At 34.1% G+C, this 7,123-nt stretch overlaps 1 long non-coding RNA gene across 2 annotated transcripts; it reads left to right on the top strand.

The window, feature by feature from the left end:
* The first annotated feature begins 997 nt into the window (after nucleotides 1-997).
* LOC118972710 (uncharacterized) lies at nucleotides 998-4,147 on the top strand. Of its 2 annotated transcripts, none has more exons than XR_012131115.1 (3): nucleotides 998-1,083; nucleotides 1,160-1,260; nucleotides 3,900-4,147. It is a non-coding gene; the product is annotated as an uncharacterized lncRNA (long non-coding RNA). The 2 variants fall into 2 exon arrangements; XR_005061784.2 differs by having other exon boundaries at nucleotides 1,003-1,087.
* The last annotated feature ends 2,976 nt before the right edge of the window (nucleotides 4,148-7,123 follow it).

Raw genomic sequence — 7,123 nt, 5'->3', positions numbered from 1 at the left:
TAGAGGTATTCACAGGACAGCTGGCAAATAGGGGGTTAATCATTACAGAAAATAATACATCATATCTTTTCAGTTTGGTTTATACAGAAGGGCAGTAAAGATTTATGCTTCAGCAGAGGGATCAAACTTTTATTTTCTGAGTGTGGTTGACTCCTTTGAAAGCTTAATTTCTAAGGAAAAGTAGATACAGATGATCTGTATTATAGAACATCCCTAGCTTTCCCTAAAAGAAATCTGAATCCAGTACTTCAATCACCTTGATATTCTTAGGCTCCATGAAAACTTCTTAAGTTTCTGAAAAGCTCTAATATCTAAGGCTTATTTAAAAAAGTAAGCTCTAGTAACATTTTTAAAAGAGAAAATTCCCTAGATATTTCATTAAATTAGGTAGCACTTTTTGGCTACTTTGAAGCAATGTTTAAAAAAGAGAATTTTATCCTTCAGTACTTCTAATTACTGGCAGTCACATTTTAACTTAGGTGAATTTAGTGAGATAACCTTTCTTTTCTCATAGAGAGGATGCTCATTTCTTTCTTACATTTGGAAAATTAATTAATGGATATAAATAAATAGGTATATCTTATTACTATATATCTCTCAGGTATTGTATTTTGCAATACCAGTACAGCAAGGTTGAAAGAGTTTTCTGTCACCAGCTAGTTATTAACAAAAACAGTATTCATTGCCATTCTGGTTTTAGACAGCATCTGAAGCGCCCTGCGGTTCGATTCTGTGATTAACTTATTTCCCACCAGTATCTTATACAAGCCCATTATCTACTGTCAATATTTTTACAGCCTATGAGGAGAACTCCTGCTTACTTCCTTTTAGAAGGGAGGTAACAGGGTTTTTTCCTTCTTTTTTAAAAGTAGATAAATATGTACTCTACAAATATGTTTGACTGAGGAGGTGAAAAGGGAGGGAAAGGGGAGCCTAGCATCTGCTGTCTCGCAGGCTCATTGTGTGGTTAATAATTGCTCCAGAATAGTTTTACAGGGTGTAGGCTTGCAGAAACCAGGACTACTGAAAGATCCTGGGCTAAAAATCCTTTTTCAGCTCTGTTAATACACCAAATCCTACAGAGTAGGTAAGATTTTGTTGTCGCTGATATTTGACCAATTTATCGCAGTATAAACGATTTTGCCTTCCTTACTTTCAGAAACCTCTTAAGGTATATTTTCCTGAAAGAGATGAACTGGTGTATAGTTCCCCTACTCAAGAGAATGGAGCTTCACTACCAGGATATATTACGGATGTAAGGTTAGTGTTATCAAGGCTCTACTTTGTATGAATAAACACTATTTTAAAAGTTTTTGCAAACCTAGCCTTTAGTTCAAAGTATATACTTTAAAAAGTGCCATTTATCATTTTCTCATGGCCTCTATTCCATGGCTACTCTGATCAGTTCAAAGACCAAGGTGAACTGTCACAGATGTGAGATAGCATTAAGTATTGCAGTGAATTACATTATTTTAAAATATAAACTGTGACATATAATATATTCAGCTTTGAAAATTTTCAACTTGTAAATGCTTGGCAAGAATTAGTTTTTTTCTGTGTTTAGAGTTATATCTTTTTAAAAGAGCAGTAGATATGAGTTTTATTCCTAGTTTTCTACTTATTAATTATGTATACCTAGGACAAAGTATTTACTCTCTGAGTCTCAGTATCCTTATCTATAAAAGAATAAAGAACAATTTAATCTGAGCTTCCTACCTCAGATGTTGTTTAAGAATCATATAAGATTTTACATGTATGTAAGTAATATATATATACAAAATAGTATGTATGTATATGTATATATATAAAGTAACACACAAGACTCATATGAGATAATATGCATTTTTCAATCAGGTTAGGTCAGATTACGCTGTGATAACAAAGAAGACCAAAATCTCAGTTACTTGAGTGACAAAAAGTTCATTTCTTGTTCATGATATAAAATCATACTAGGTTAGCTGAGGCTGAGCTTATGATCACTTAGGGATCCAGAATGACACATTAGTCATCATCTCAAACATTCGCTTGTAACCAGATAGAAATACAGAGGGTAAGAAGGAGCTGGAGACAATGGATCATCTATCTACTAAGAACTGACACATATCACTTGTGCTTCTAATTCATTGGCCAAAACTATTCACAAGGCCCTATCCAACCACAGAGAGGTCAGAAAGTACAAACCTGACATGGAAGAGACCAGAACTATTTGGAGTATAGCATTAACTACCACCACAGCTTGTGGGGGGAAATTGCAAATGACAAAGTACTTTACAGGTGAAAAGTGTTATTTATCAAAGTATACTGGGGATCTCTGGGACTTAGGCCTAGCATGAATTAAGATAAAATCAGTACCCTTTGTGATCTCCAAAGTCAACTTAAATGGTATGGATATATTTCCTTGGAGTTAAAGAAAACATTGACCTACAGCTTCCTAAGGATGAAATTTGACATTTTACTTGACTCCAAGCCAGATCACAGTTTTCCTAGCATACAGGTTCTTAGACATTCACTGAGATACCTGATTTAAAAAAGAAAAAAAAGATCTTAGGCAATAATAAAACATCTTTCTGTGTTCTTGAAAGAGCAAAAATAGTGATAAATAATTGCTATATATGTATTTTATACATATACATATTTTGATGAATAAATCAATCATCTCCAAGAATAAGTAGCAGTCAGATATAAAGGGAGTAAGAAAGAACAAATTTTAGTTACTATTGCCAAGTGGAACAAATATACCAATGTGCAGATAACCTCTCCTTTGGGTGCATTTTTCATTGTGAAATTATTCTCAATTCACAATTCAGGTTGAATTGTTTTGCCTAAGATTTTAGGGCTAGGGCTGCAAACTGGTGAAGAGATTATTATGACTCAGATCAGGTATTTAGTGTGAATGGTGAGAGCTTGTTAAATTCTGGGCATAATTTGACAACAGGGTGGGTTGGCATACTGAAAGTAGGGTGTGAGAGAAAGAGAGGAGACCAAGATCACACTAAAGTTTTTGGTCTGAGCAATGAGAAGAATGGAGTTGCCATTAGCTGAGCTGAGAAAAAATAGCAGGAGCAACAGCTGTGGTATGGTGTGAAGGAGGCTTAGTTTTTGGACACATTAAATCTTTGAGGAGCTCTCTGCAGCTTTTTTACTGAGCAAGAAGGATAAATATACTTGAACAAAAAATAAAGACAATGTTTAATTAGCTTTAAAGAAGCAGTAGTGTAGAGAATCTAATTATCATTAGGAAACCTGAATTCTAATCAGTTAATATTTAGGCATCTGGGTTCAAATCCTGATATCGCCACTTACCATATGATGTGACCTTGAATTAATTATTTAACCTCTCAGAAGTGTTTTATTTCTTCATTTGTCAAGTGGGTATAATACTTTTTACTACATTATGGATTTATCCATATTGTGAGCTTAACACAGTATATTATATATGATGAGCAGACAATAAATATTTGCCAGTAGTTACCAAAGCAATAACATGATTTGTCTCTCTTGCTAGCCTGAGGTCATTAAATATAGAGGTATCTCTCATTCTCCTTTTATTAGCTACTCCTAGTAAAGCATTTAGAATACAGTAACTGTTAAATTAATGAGAGCCTGTAACTAAGTGGAGCTGAGAAATACTGGAACATGAACCCTTCCCCTAACACTAGCATCATGTGAGCTAAATTCAGGTCGTAATGAGAAGAAAAGTTTTATATAGGTTATATATATATATCATAGGGATTGAATAGATCTTTGTAGATTTGTGAGGCCAGGTAAAAGGAAGAGCCCAAAGTAAAGCAGAGAAATGGAAAGATGTATAATATTCTGTTTGCTCAGATTACTCAGCAGTTAATTGATTCTGTTATGGCCCCAATACATTACTCATTTATATTTTCATACTTGACTAGAACCTTCAAGAGGGAAATATGAAAGAGAATGAACCAGAGTAACCTAGAAGGAAGTTGTGATATGAAGAACTCATCTTGGATTGGGAAGATCAGACCTCCAGTCATTTCTCTGCTTAACTACTAGCCAGTGTGAGCAGAGACTCCTTGAACTACAGTTGTTATATCTATTCAAACTTACAAGTTTGTTATAGAGATCAAATGATATCATTCATGTAAAATTTATTAATAAATTTATAAAGTTTGCAAACTTCAAAGAAATATTAGAGTACAATGGAAATCCCACAATTTGAACAATAGGTTGTGGATTAAGCATACTTGATAAAGGTTGTGGTACAGGGAAGATGGAGTAAACACACTCTATCCTGTCTTTCCCAGTGAATGCAAGAATAAATGCTGAGGCAGCAATATGAAGATATTGGAAGGTAAATTTTACCAGGAATATTTAGGAAAGAGGCCAGGATTTGAACTTATACCAAACCAGGGCTGAGTTTCCTACTTCTTCCCTCTAATATCACCTGGCATAGACTCGAGGGAAGCCTAACCCAGAAAGATGCATGGGTGAGGGGCAAACGTGCTCTAAGAAGGGTCCTCTCTTCCTGGGAAAAGGAGTGTGGGAAAGAGAAATCTCACGGGTCAGAAAGAGAGAAGAGGAAATTCCCTACTTTTAAAATTAGTTGTTATTGTTTTTTTCCTTCTTTCCTGCCCTATCCCCCAGATGGTGGCAGTGGCCAAGGGGGCACCTAAAACTCTGAGAGAGAGAAATCCCTCTCTATAACAAGGGAGCTGTGGTCCCAAGAGTGTGGAGTGAATCCCTATTGTCTTTTTCTTCTTTCTCTGTCCTGCTGCTGCTTGGCAGTATATGCAGACACACTCATGAGAAGAACATGGCAGACAAAGGAAACTAAAGGCCTAGTTTTCTGCACAGAGGTCCACAAAGGGAGACTTGTGAGAGCCATAAGGTTTTGGTGAGATCACAGTGAAGAGGAAAATCAAATTCTTAAAGTTGTCTGTGTACTCCTAGGCTGATGTAAGAGCTATGCATGCATAGATCTGACTATAAATGGCACATCACAGGCTTCGACTACTGCATTACAAGGTAACTATTGCCTAGGTCCCTGACTGGCTGCTCAGTGATATTCTCATGGGACTGATCTTAACAATGCTAAAAAACTTAAAACTGAAATGACATTTGTACCACAGATCACAGAGAAAAAATCATAACTTGAAGCCTCCACTTAATCTTGTGATTGCCTATTGAATAAACAAATAACAAAAATCAACTTTCTTTTTAAGATCTAAGCAAAACCTAGAATGAACCTACTGTTCAATTCAGGATACAATTAAAAACTGCTTACCATACAAGGAATCAAGAAAATCTCATTTCACAAGGGAAAAGACAGTAACAGATGGTCTAATGATTAACCAATGATGATTGTAAAGAAGCTATTATCACCATGTGTTAAGAAGTAAAGGAGAACACTCTTGAAATGAATGAGACACCTCAGCAAAGAAATAGAAGACATAGAGAAAAAACAAATACAATTATAGAATTAAAATACTCCATAACCTAAAAAGTATTAACTAGACAGACTCAACAGCAAAATGAAGATGACAGAACAAAGAGTCTGTAAACTTAAAAAATAAGATCAATAAAAATTATCCTAAATAATAGAGACAAAAACCATTGTAGAAAAGTGAACAAAGCTTGGAGCCTATAGACCAATGCCAGAAGGTCTAAGTTTTGTGTCATCAGAGTCCCAAAAGGAGAGGAAAAAACATGAAGCATAAAAAATTCTTGAAGAAATAGTGGATGGGAACTTCCCACATTTGACAACAAGCATAAATGTATAGATTCTAGAATCTCAGTAAACTCTAAACATGATCACTTAAAAGAACTCAAGGCCTGGATACATCAAAATAAGACTGTTGAACAGTTTCACTCAAGAAAAAGCCTGAAAGCAACACAGAAAAGCCGTGCATCACTTCCAGGGGAACAGTGATTTGAATGACTGGGTCTGTCATAAGAATCCATGGAGGTAGGAAAGTAGACTCTTTAAAATGGTGAAAAAAAGAATTGTCAACGCCAGAATTCTCTATGCACTGAAAACACCTTTCAGGAATAAAGGAAAAAACAAGGAAATTCCAAACTGAAAGAAAAAATAAGAAAATGTATCACCATAAATTTGATGTAAAAAATGCCAAAAGAAGTTTCTCAGACAGAAGGAAAATGATATAAGAGAGAAATTTGGAACATTAGGAATGAAGGAAGAGTAACAGAAATGGTAGAAGCTGGATAAATATAATAGATTATTCTTCTCTAAGTTTTTACAGGTATACATATATACAAATATGTATACCTATCAAAAGCAAAAAAATTGCTCACTAAGCAATTTTCAAATAACATTGTCTTGATTGGATTTTCAATATATGTAGAAATAATGCATTTGACAACTTCAACATGAATGGGAGAAATAAAAGAACCTATATAGGAGTTTTCTACAATCTTCTTGAATTGGTATGATATTAATTCTAAGAATGCAGTAAAAATTTAAATATGTATATTGTAATCTTTACAGCAACCATTTAAAAAATTCTCTACAGATAGTCAAACACTCAGTAGATAAAAAGATTATTCCAATGGATTATTGAAATAATAAGAAATATTCAAATAATCCAAAGAAAGCAGTAAAAGAGAAACAGAGGAACAAACCAAAGGAGGAATAAAAAGAAAACAGATAATAAAATCATAGACCTAACTTCAAGCATAACAATAATTTTGCTAAATAGTTCAAGACAAACTATAAGAGGTTGTCAGAAACTTTTTTCTGTCTCAGCTATGTACTGTCTATAAGAAGCCTATTTTAAATTGAGTGATATTGGAAGGTTAAATGTAAAAGATTGGGAAAAGATATACCATGCAAATACTGATCAAAAGAAAGCTTGAGTGGCTGTATTAATATCAGACACAGAAGACTGTGAAATAAGGAAACTTATGAGGCATTAAGAAACACATTACATAATAATAAAAGAGTAATTTACAGAGACATTAAAAAAATGTCTTGCACCTAACATCATAACTTCAAAATACGTAAAGCCAAAACTAATAGAATTGAAAGGAAGTATGGATAAATCTGCAATTATACTTAGAAATTTCAATATTTCTTTCCCAGTAATTGATAGAACTAGTGGAAAAATAGTAAGAATAGACATATTGAACAGCACTG

Source organism: Manis javanica, chromosome 5, assembly GCF_040802235.1.
Source record: "Manis javanica isolate MJ-LG chromosome 5, MJ_LKY, whole genome shotgun sequence".
Classification (NCBI taxonomy): domain Eukaryota; kingdom Metazoa; phylum Chordata; class Mammalia; order Pholidota; family Manidae; genus Manis; species Manis javanica.
This window is presented reverse-complemented; position numbering and strand designations above follow the sequence as displayed.